We start from the raw sequence: 11,856 nt of genomic DNA, 5'->3' as shown, positions 1-11,856 counted from the left end.
TGGGAACAGGGAGAAGCCCATGGCAACAGCAGCAATTTCAGCATTATTCCGGGAAAGATAACGTGTCACTCTTCTGCATTGCTAGGCTGGCATCTCCTCTTGTCGTGTGACCCTAATTAATTTATGTAGTATGCGTCATGGGGGAAGACAAGATCCAGACTGAAGCCTTTGTAATGGGATTTTACCCTGTGCCAGACAGAAGTAATTAACTATATCTATCTTTTTCAGTTTCAGTTGCTCTTCCCTAAAAGATTTATATTAGGAAGGTGAAATCATACACAGTCACACTTTGTCCATACAAGATTTTCCTCTCTCCTGTGACAGAATTAAATGCTGTACTTTTTCTCTAGCAAACAGTAATATCTCTGTGACTAGCACCAAACTAAAAGTCACTCTGAGCACGCTCCTTCTTTATGACATTATCACTGCTCTGATTGCTAGATAGCCTCTGACATCCTGTATCCACTTACATTTCTCTATCCATATTTGCTTCGATTTCTCCAGGTATGTGCTGTTGAATGCATAATGGGTAGGGAGGTAGTTATACATAGGATATGTGTACAGACAGCACCAAGCTCATCAGAAAAGAGCAGAGGAGTAGAGGGAGAACACAGCCTTTAAGCTAATGAAAGGAGAATACAGCTTCACACAAACCACAGTAGAGCCGCGAAAATCTTTGTTTTTAAAGGTCTACAAGGACTAAAACCAAAATGAAAAGGATTGCCTTTTTGGCTCCTGAGTTTGGGAGGCTGGGAAATGGAGATACTTCCTCAACCCCTGGAAGACTGGGCTGTGTCTTCTGCTGTCAGGATAGAATTCAAAGGGAGTGTCTTTCTTCTGGGCAAAGAGGATTATCACCTTGGTACCATTTCTCTGGGGATAGTGTCTCTTCCACTCTTCTCCTAACCCTCCAGCTCAACATGATCTTTCCCCAGCCCTTCTTCATGCAGCCATCAGGCTGGCTAACAAACTGCTATGGATGGAAGCTCATGTGCTTCAACACTGGACTGAGGATTCCATGAAGAGTTAAGCTGGCTGGGCTGGAGCAGAAATCAGCAGGCAGCTGGGGGTGGGCTGGGGCAGCCAGTGCTGCAGTCAGCGTGGCTCTGAGTGTTTGGATACATCCCCAGAGGAGATGGTGGTCCAGTAGCAGCATCACCTGGAGTAAAGAGCTCTGCAGGAGGCATGTGGGGCAAAAAGTGCTTCACTAAGCAGCCTCCCCATCCCTGGGGGCTGCATCCAGCCCTACTGCCAGTGCTGCTCCTGTTGACAGCGCTGAGAGCTGTGTCTGCCATTCCCCAAGTGCAAAATGTGAAGGAAATTTAACCTATTATACCAAAATTGTGGTCATTCTCCACACCCCTGGCACCTGTATTTTGTTTCTAATGACTAGTTTGTCCTCTCTCTAGTTGGGATAAACTACAGAAAATCTCTCTCAGAGGCAACACTTCTCTCTATTCTGCCTGACTTCTGTTTCAAGTGGTCCTATACCACAAATAAAGACTACACTACTAATTTTAGACTGCCTTACAATCACTAATATACCTCTTTAAAACCTATAACCATTCATTTTTCTTACACATCCACGATAGGATCTTACTGTAGCACTCCAGACTGCCCCTATCTCATTTAAGCCTTATATGTCTTAACTTTTGTCCTTGGCATCCAGACAATTCTTCTATTCTCAGGATGCTTTCTGCTGAACTTCCTGTCTATAAAAATGCGCTCAGGGAGTCTATCACTCTTCCAGCCTATTCCTTCCCCTTCCCAGAGCTTCCCCTTCTCTTACCATACCAAGCAATTATTCTTATTAATTATTCCAGCTAACAGTAATTATCAGCAGCATGCACCCCCAGCTACATTAATAACAGCGATCTCTAGGACACTGAGGAATTGGCTGAAAAGATTCACTTTGCTGCATGGATTGCAGAGGAAGACAAATTCCTTTTCTTCCCTGTGTGTCTACTTTTTTTTTTTTTTCAGGGAGGGAGGTTCTTACCACTTTCTTATTTTAAAATGGGCAAAAAGAGGTCAGATGAAGAAACAAGAACTTACTGCATAGTCTTTATTGCCTAAGAAGAGTCAGGAATAGAGATGGAATTGTTAGCCTGTGGATTTTGTACACAGTTTCTAAGCAGTGCCATTAATTGATTTCATTTTTTCAGCTCTGATATTTATGGGCCAAATACTGAAATTTCTGCTTGGCCTCCAATAATCTGGGGTCTGCCTCAGGGTTAGAACTTTGAATTGTTTTCATCCGTTCCACAGTCACGGCTACCATTCAGCAGCAAATGGAATAAAATTTGGCCATGTTTCATCATCTGTAATATGTCAATATTTTTCATTTCATTGCTGAAAAGCATTGAAGATTTTAAGAGTGATGTCTCTTTGTGCAATAGAAGAACAAACAAAAAAAAATAGGCAAAATATATCTCACAAAGAAATAAAAAAATAAAACCCTTCTGTAAAATGAGAGTTAAAAAACGTTTTCCCTCAAAATTGCTTACCATTTGCCTAAGCTGCAAAGTTTTTAATGACATTCTAGTGAAAATAGAGAGCTCTGGCTAAATTCCTTCAAACCCAATAAAGCAGATGACTGGGAACTATAATGGAATTGATGCTGTCAAGTGCATTTGCTTTTTTAATGCTAACATGTTTTTGGTTATTAAGAAACAAAAAAAAACCTAGTGGTATATGATCAACATAGCTTTTGACAGGGGCATTGGAACCCATCTGGCTTATGGAGCCCTCACTTTTTTTTTATTAGCTTGAGATTATAAAGTTGTAACACTGTAGTTTAGCTTCTGGCTTCTGCAATTGTAAATTGGCAAAGGGCTCACAATAAGGTGTGAGTTTCTGAAAACTAAAACACTCCACTGACCCCGTGCATACTACACAGGCCTGCAGCAGATGTACTGGATGGAGGAAATACAGTAGCACTGTTGAAATGTTACTGATTGGTTCCAACTGAGTAGCTCTAGATATAAACCAGCTTTCAAAAACAACAGATGAGATAAAAATGTCAGAAAAAGGCATTAAAAGATGATGCCATATATTACTTAATGAAGTCACACAAGTCAAAAGTAAGCACCCTCCAGCAGTAATGGATGCACTCCATGAACATTAGCTCCACAGTTGTCAATATCTGTGATGACAAAAAAAAACCCCTCTCAATCTTTACAGATTTCTTTAATTTAAATAAGCCTTTTAACATAGAGAGGATTTGTTCTCTCAGCGTGCTTCATTAGTGTAGCTTACCACCACAAAACCTGGTTGTATTGAGAAAGATTGCCCCATTATCAAATAATTAGTACTGCTTTAGCAGGTGCATACACTTACCTTTGTAATTAAATCCTTGTTAAAACACCAAAATCCAGAGAATTTAAATGGTTACCCGATCCCAGAGGAAGTAGCCCAGAAAGTTATTCTATAAGGTAGATGTCATCTGGGAGCAAAGATACTGAGCAGAGCATCTTTTCCTCATGGGATGTTGATGAAGCACATCTGCACACATCATGCAGTGCTATAAAAATTGCAATGACAATACTAGACAAACACCTACTGTACAAGAAGCCAGAGAAACCAAGCATAAGCCTGCACAGAATCATATGCTCTGTAATGGAGCTCTCACACCTTCGTTAGTTTTAGAGTTACAAGCAAAATTAAAGATTATTATACCAGTTTTTAATAATTCTTTGAAATATTTGCTAGTTTACTATAGTCTACAATGTGACTTATTCTTGAATTTAGCTTCTGAAATCTTACCACAGAGGAACAACAATGGGTACATGGCTACACACAGAGCTATTTTTGAAGATCTCTGAATCCGAATAAAATCTGAAAGAAAATAATTAAAGTTGCAGTAATCTCAAACAGTCATAAAACCCCCACCCCCCACATTTCTAATATGTTATAGATACATTTATATATTCTTGTGTTGTATGTTCTCCACAATTACAGATCAGTGAATGACTATATTAATAAAATATGCCAGCAAGTGGATTAGACAGACTATTACAATAAATTATCTCTACTCAGTGGCACTCTTATTGTCCTCACCAGAACTGATCAACCGTAATTAGTTACTCCCCTACAGAGGTGTAGCGGTGCTTTTACTATAAAGCGCACTGAGCAAGCTCCCATTGTCCTGGCTACTTGTATTCAGACTCCTAGTATGGATCAGAAACTCCAACCAAACTCTATTTTCCAAAAGCCAGAGAGGAAATGAACAGATTGGAATAAATTTGTTATCCCCCTCTCAGAAGAACTCTGCTGACCGAAACAGTGGGGACCAACATGAAAAATCATTTACAAGATCTGTGCATACTCATTGACTTCAATCTGTGTTCAAAGTTGTAGATTCAGTGCTGACAAAAGTACTCTTATATTTTAGGTGTGAAACAGCTATAGAACAGCCAGTTTCTGGAACAAAGTTCTTAGATAAATGGAGTTAGTTCTGGAAATCAATTTAGACAAAGCTGCAGCAGTGCTGGTATTGGAATTCACCAACTCGCTACATAATTTGAATAAATGGGAAAAGAGATGACTCCTGAGAGTAGCACTGGCAGCCAAAAGAATTATACTGATGGACTGGAAAAGCAAAGCCATGCCATGTATTGATTTATGGACTATTGCCCTTCTGGATATAGCTAAATGTGAAAGAACTCCCTTTATTCATACTAATAAAATGGACATAAATGCTCTCAGACAAAAACTGCTGTTGGAGTTTTATTGTGAATAGCTGGCGTGTGGGATGGTCTTCTTTCGCTTGCCCATCACACATGATCTGTGGGCTAGTGAAGTTTGAGACACACAGAAAACAACAGGGACTTTTTCTAGAGTTGCTTCATTTGTTTGTTTGGGTCCTTTTTCCCACTCAAAATGTTTTCCTTTGTCTTTTTTTGGTGTGGGTTTTTTTCTTTCTTCTAAAACCTCTTGGTGTAAATTAGAACTTAAGGTACTCTATTATCACTTAACAGATGTAGTTCTATGATGGTCAAGTTTCAGCATTTTGGAGACAAGTGCTTTTTTTTCTAGCTTAGAAATTCTAGACAATGCTGAAGGAGCATGAACATAGCACATTTCTAATCCTGCCCCCTCTGTGACAGGGTTATGACTGTGATCTCCCTGTCCTACCTGCTAAAGCTGGGTTGATACACATCACACACAATATAAGAAGACCCCTACAAGCCAGCTCTCGCTCCCTCAGCCAAACCAGTGCTATCCCTCAGGCCTCGTTTATCTTTAGAGGACCCTCTGAAGATTTCCTGCTCTCTGCAAGTTCGTCTCCATCAAGATAAGTAATATGGGGAGCCCTACTGCATCCTGGCTGCTGCCAGAATTTTTAATGCTGTATTGATTAAACTGCTATGAGTGGGATGAAATTATGTGGTATTAGTTGTGCTGGCAACTGGTTTACCTCTGGGATCCTCATGTTGCTAGTGCTGGTGGAGCTAAGCCAGAATTAGGAACACTGGGAAATTAAAAGAAAAAAAATTAAACTGTTATGTAGACGTGACCTTGGTAGGTGAAACCTAATGCACAAGATGAATAGACCTTTTGGAGTCTGGGACATGCTGTGTGCAGTGAGAGGTGCTGGTCTATCTTCCCAGCAGAAAGGAAGGAGCCCTGCCTAGGAAGTCCTGAGTCAGAGCTGGGCCAAGCACAGCTGAGAGTCAAGAAGAAAACCAAGCTGTTTCCTGCAGCTTTTGAAGAGCCAGTGTAATAAAGTGAGAGAATGAGGTCGATTCTGGGATGTGCAGGTAAGTAGCTTTGTCCTCTTGTTATGCCCCTTCCTAGAACATCCCCCCATCTGCTGTGACAGACAATGGCTCTTTCTCCACTCCTTGCCACTGTGCAGTGGGACTCCTGCACCCAAGGGACTGAGAGAAAAAGAGTCAGCCTGCTCCTGCAGGCTGCCTCCAGACCTGGCAAAAGGACTCTGGAGCAGCTCTGGGCTGAGGAAAGAACATGCAGTCCCTGGAAAAAGAAGCAAACACACTGATCTTGCTGTGACTGTGATCATGAGACCACCTATGAAGTAGTGGTCTCATCATCACAGGCCTTCCTGAGGTGCTTACAGAACTCAGTGTAGTCCATAAATGGTTGCCCATTCACTTACTCCTGGAATGGTTTTGTGTTCACTTTACATGCAGAGTTACCACTGCTATCCAGATGAACCCGAAAAAGAGTTGCTACTGCCAGGGTGGACTTGGTAGTGATACAAAAACACATGGCCATCCAGGATTGCTGGACAACACAGCCTTCCACCCTCCCTGAGGTAAAATGGGGCCAGTCTGCTTCAGGCACTGACCCCAGGGCTTAAATAGAAGCACTTTTTCTGAGGAGGGCTTCCCCAGGGCTCTCTGCAAAATGCAGGTGACAATTATCACTGTGTTCCAGACTAATTAATCTCACTAATGATATGACTTACAACGTGACTGCTTCTAAGGCTACAATACTTGACCTATGTGAAGACAGAAGGAACACAGCAAGTTTGTTAAAATTAAACTAAGCATAAATTAACAATGCAATTTGTAAATATTGAACAAAATTTAAACTTTAGCCACACTGAAGAGAGAAAGGCTTTGCACTTTCATAAGCAGAAAATTGAGAGAATTGGATGATACCAAATACATTATTACTTATTCTATTGCAACATATTTCAAAATTTCAAGAAAAATGCACCAACTGTGCTTTATACATCACAAAGAGGGGGAAAGTCCAACATTTTTAATTTTTGGGTTGACAAAACCCACCTCCAAAATATCTGGAATTAGATGATTCCAGAATTTAGTGTGATATTGAAAAACCTGTCACGTCCAAGTCATTGGCTGAAGTTGAGCCTGAATGGCTAATGAAATAACTGAAAATTATTGTCAGCTGAGAGGTTTTCAGTGGCCTGTGACAATTGCAGTTGGTGATGTAGAATGGTGGCTGCCATTTTAAGTATAAACCCTGCACTCAGGGTAGAACACCAAAAAAGCAAAGCACCACAAACAAACAAACAAACAAACAAATAAACAACCCCCCCCCCACCATTAAAAATTCATTTTGGCTGTAGGACAGATGGGTTGGAGCAGATGAAAGATGGAGATGGAGTCAGAGAATTGGAGTTAACATCTTCCTTTCATCAAATGTGTCACAGCGTTGTAGCAACACCTCAGGAAATCAGAAGCAGAATATGCTTTGGCAGAGTGGTTCACAAGGCATTGCAAAGAGCGTTGACCTCATTAATCTTGTAGTGGTTTAGGTCTGTCTGAGTTGTTTCCCAGGTAGAGGCTGGCCCAGCCCATTTCTGGTACTTTGTTCATAATCTGAACTGATGGCACTAAAGCTGAAGAGTTTCAGTGGGGCAATTGCAGAATGTTTCCATCTATCAGCCCTGAAGCCCAAGTAAGGAATAGATATGCTGTCGTTTCATGTCCTGTTCTTATATTGGAGGTAAATACAAGAACTTATCCTCAACATGTCTGAATATGTCTTATTTTCATGACACTCTGCCTGTGTGGGACTTAACAATGATGGAGCAGAATCATTATGGTGTCATTGATTCCTTACAGTGTAAGAGCTTTTGGAAGTCAGATTACTTGCAGAGTTATACGCTCAGGGTAATCATCTCTGCCACTTCCTGCATCGCAGCAGTGTTGTGAGATCTTGTTTAAAAATCTCTTCTCCTTCAAACCTTCTGCAAACAAAACTGTGTTTTCCCCTCCTGTTTGGGTATGATGCACAGGCTGACCCCACTACAGCCTTGTGCCACAGACAACAAAAATACCCCTGAAGTGTGAAGCTGCAAATCCAGGGGGAATCCCCTACCCTGGACTACTCATCTCCTTCAGCGTGAGCTTTGCTGAGCTCTTATTCAGCAGATGGTGTGGAGAGATAGCCTCCAAAACCACAGAGACAAATATTTGATTTGGATGAGTACATTAAAGATTACTCACTTCTCCCCTCAAATTATCTGTGTTTTGCAGAAAGAACAAAGAGGATCATCCCCTCTCTAATAAAAGTGATTTCCAGCCGTTGGGGCTGAGTTTTGAGGGTATGGTTCAAGCTGGTAGAGACTAAGCTCAGTGCCTCTGGAAGGCAAGATAGCAGTCAGCTGGCATTTGCCAGGGGAGAGCAGAAATGAGATTGGATGCTATGAATGGAGCAGGGTGTCAACTCTGTCTTCCCTCCCTAGGCAGCACTGGCCCTTGCTCTGGCTCTTTAAATGGCTCCAGTGCATGCTGAGGAGGGCTGGTGATGCAGGGCCAATCATTTGGGCAAAAGTCTCAGGGAGGCCCATCACCTGCTCTGGGCACCCTGTGCATGTGCATACACATCTGTGTGCCTTCAGCCTGGCCTGTCTTAAAGATTTATCTCAGTGCTGACAGCTCACAAATGTATTTGTCTGTTTTCCCCGTGGGTCTTTGTACCTGTCTTTCTGGTAAATTATTGTCATTAAATTAAACATATTGATAAAAGCCAGTTATTCTAGGTTTTCTTCCTGCCTCTGCCTTCCTCTTTCTGCTGTCCCCTACTACTGTTCATGCCATAACAAGGCCATTTCCAAAACCTCTCTTTTATTTCTGCTAGGCTTCAAGCTTCTCAAAAGCACTTTCTGTCACTCTCTCCAGAAACTATGTTACTTTCTTTATGATAATGTTCTTTTCAATAACCACATCTCTCATATCTGCCACTCCTTGCTTTGTTTTCTCTCTGCAGCCTGCATGCAGTTCGCCTCCTTCAGACCTATTCACCAATATTAGCTTGTTTTAGCCTTCTTTTAAACTATGTTACATTTCTCCGTGGTACCTGTGAGCGCAAGAAATTCCAGTTTTTCATGCCTGCTTTCCTCCATGCAGGACTACAATCCTTATTTCCTTTCTTAATGCCTCCATCTGCGTATTTTGTTGCCCTGCAATATTGTTTCTTCATTCCTATGCTTCTTCTCATGCTTTTGGTCAATGCAGAGGATGCATGTTCCATGTGCAAACTATAACCGGGTTTTGCTTTTTTAAGGTTTACAAAACTCACTGATATCAATTCACACTCTGTTTCAACATCATAAACGAAGGAATGAAAGAAAATGTTATATTAGTCTTTCATGTAGAATGCTCCAAATTCATATGCTATTACTGATCTTTCAAGCTTCCTTGGGATAGAAGCTACCTTTATTTTTATCATCTAGCGTTCCACAGAAGTGCTAGGAAGAAATAATAGATGGCAAAAATTATGATATTTATCTTTCCACTAACAATGCTCTCACCCCTTCTACATGTGGCATTGAATATACTGCAGGCACTACTACTCTAATTGTATTTAATGTAAGGAATGCTTTGCTCCGAAATATAGGCGTCATGAACATTAAGCTGCAAGTGCAACTGCTAATAAACTAACTGTGAATATTAATCTAGTATTCCCTTTGTAATCAGAAGGTTTCATCACTGCCCCATTTGCTTTATAATCATGACAAGTAGCAAAATGTATTCAAGGCAAAAATGAAGCAGATTTTTTTAACAGTCTGTGCTTTATCACTACTTCATTGATTTTTCAGTGTTTTAGCAGATACAGCACAACTGGATTAACTAGGTAGGGAACCTTTCACTCTTAGGTCGTCAGTTCACATCTGAGACAGGTTGGTACTGACCGGAGGTCACTTTAGCATTATAATTTTAATAAAGAGCAGGCCAGAGAGGCCTTCAACAGGCATAAAACAACGTTTTAACTTCCTTAAGCTGCCCACAGCATACACAACTAGACCAACTTTGTTGCCTGCCAAAGTCAAACTGATAGAGAGTTAGACGGTCATCTAGTTGCCAGATGTCTGGCTGTGTAACTTTCTGGCACCAAGCATTATATAGAGACAGATCTATGGATTGGATCAATTAGCATTACACTTACCATCTGACAACTGTTTGGTCGCCTTCGCCCAGCTCCTAGAGGACAGGTGTTCGCATCACAGAAATCACCATCACAATTGGTACCACTAATTGATACGGTTGCTGGCAGTCACAGCAGAGAGGACAAGGGCTGAATTAGCACCGAGACCAAAGCACTGTTTCACCCCTAGAGAAGGTCTCTTCAGCTCAGGATGTCCAGGGCTTTTGGAGGATGCCTTTCTGCCACTGCATGTGTTGTGCTGAGCAGAATCTGTTCTGTTTTTGCATCCAGTAAAATGATCCAGCACTAAATTCAATGAGGTTTCCTGGGGTACAAGGGAAAGAAGGGAGAAGAAGGGAGAGGGAGGTAAGTGTTAGATATCTTTAAACAGATCTTCTCAATTTTTTTTTTTTCATTTCACCAGTATCTTCTGAGGTTTATTTTGTCTGGAGGAAAAAAAAAAAAAAGAGATCTTAACAGTATGAGTGTCATACAAAAGTTTGAGGGAAAAATGAAAAAGTACAATTGCAGAAATACTCAAGCATTTACAGTAACTCTAGTGCTCCCTCATTTCTTCTGTTTTACACTCCAGACAGTCATGTAAAGAGCTTCACAGATATATTCTCTTGTGGAGCTTGTGGGTATACTTGGTGATTAGACAAATGGGGTTCTGCTTTGGCAAATGTCCATTGCTTTCCCCATCTGATTTACAGAATATGCTATAAAATGCAAAGGAAGGCAATAAACCTCCCATCTGCAGCTGAGATTTCCACTTTGCCAAAGACCCTTTTGCTATCAGCACCTTTAACTATGACTTTCAAAGAAGAGAGAGGTGCAATTTTTTCTCTGGAAGATATTTTACTACATTCACTAGCAGCATCATCCCACCCTTATGTGAATTGATTTTGAATGTTAATCTAAGAATGAAAAAGCCAATAATTGTGTAAAATATAAATAGATCTTTGGGTCATTATTTTATCTAAAAGGGAAGGCAAGAATTTCAGCTGCTTTCATATTCTTTTTGCACTCCAGAACAATTCTACCTTTTTATGGTCTATATGTCAACTGTGTCTTATTGATTTTTAATACTTTCAGCAGATACAGCATTATTACAGCCAATAATGCAAATACTTGAAGTGAGAAATGCAATTAGAAGACACCAAACACTTTGCAAACAGGGTCATGGGGAAAAAAATGTTTCAGTACTGGGATTTTCTGGTCTTGGCTTTGTATTCTTCAGAGGTTAGCAAAATCAAGAGGAATTCTACTCTCCTATTTCCAATATTAAAGGATTAAAGAAGAACAGACATGAGTCAAAGGTACTTGCCCCCAAAAAGCCCATACATAGCAAACAGTTGCTACAACAGAGAATGTTCATTGACTGTAGCCTTAATTTGAAAGGTATCATTATCATTAATTTTGACAAGTAGCCTCTCCTTGGGGAATCCAAGCCTAAGCCATTCAGGCTTCTCCTTCAGCTCAGGTAAGCAATCCCTACCCATGTGAATAGCCCAAATGTGTTTCCTTTCACCTAATGAGAGGTCCAAACCAGCAAGATCAAAACAGCTGCTTTCACATTGACGACTGACTACAGAAAAAAATCAGGAAACAACAAACAAAACATAAACCTCTGCAGAAACAAAGAGAAACAATGTGCCCAGGTTGCTGCTAGCAAAATGACTCATCCCACTCCTTCCCATCAGGCATGCCAGGGCACTTCCACCTCCCACCATGCAGCACCTATGGACCCGAACTGAGACATTTCCTCCCCTGCTCTGTGCCTGTACAAGTGTTACTCATTGGAGGGGTCCCAGAAGGCTCACACAGGTACAAAAGTCAGATGCTGATCTTTCCTTCTCCTCCTGCCTGACAGGGATCTTACCTTCTCATACCAAGGGACAAGTTGATTCAGACTCAAGTGTGCAATGTCTCCTCTTGAATAGATCCTTGTAGGCATTTTTAATTCTGGCAGCAGAGCGTCCTCTTTCC

Source organism: Geospiza fortis, unplaced genomic scaffold (genome assembly GCF_000277835.1).
Source record: "Geospiza fortis unplaced genomic scaffold, GeoFor_1.0 scaffold53, whole genome shotgun sequence".
NCBI lineage: Eukaryota > Metazoa > Chordata > Aves > Passeriformes > Thraupidae > Geospiza > Geospiza fortis.
The sequence above is the reverse complement of the archived record's forward strand: the minus strand, read 5'-3'. Positions refer to the sequence as shown.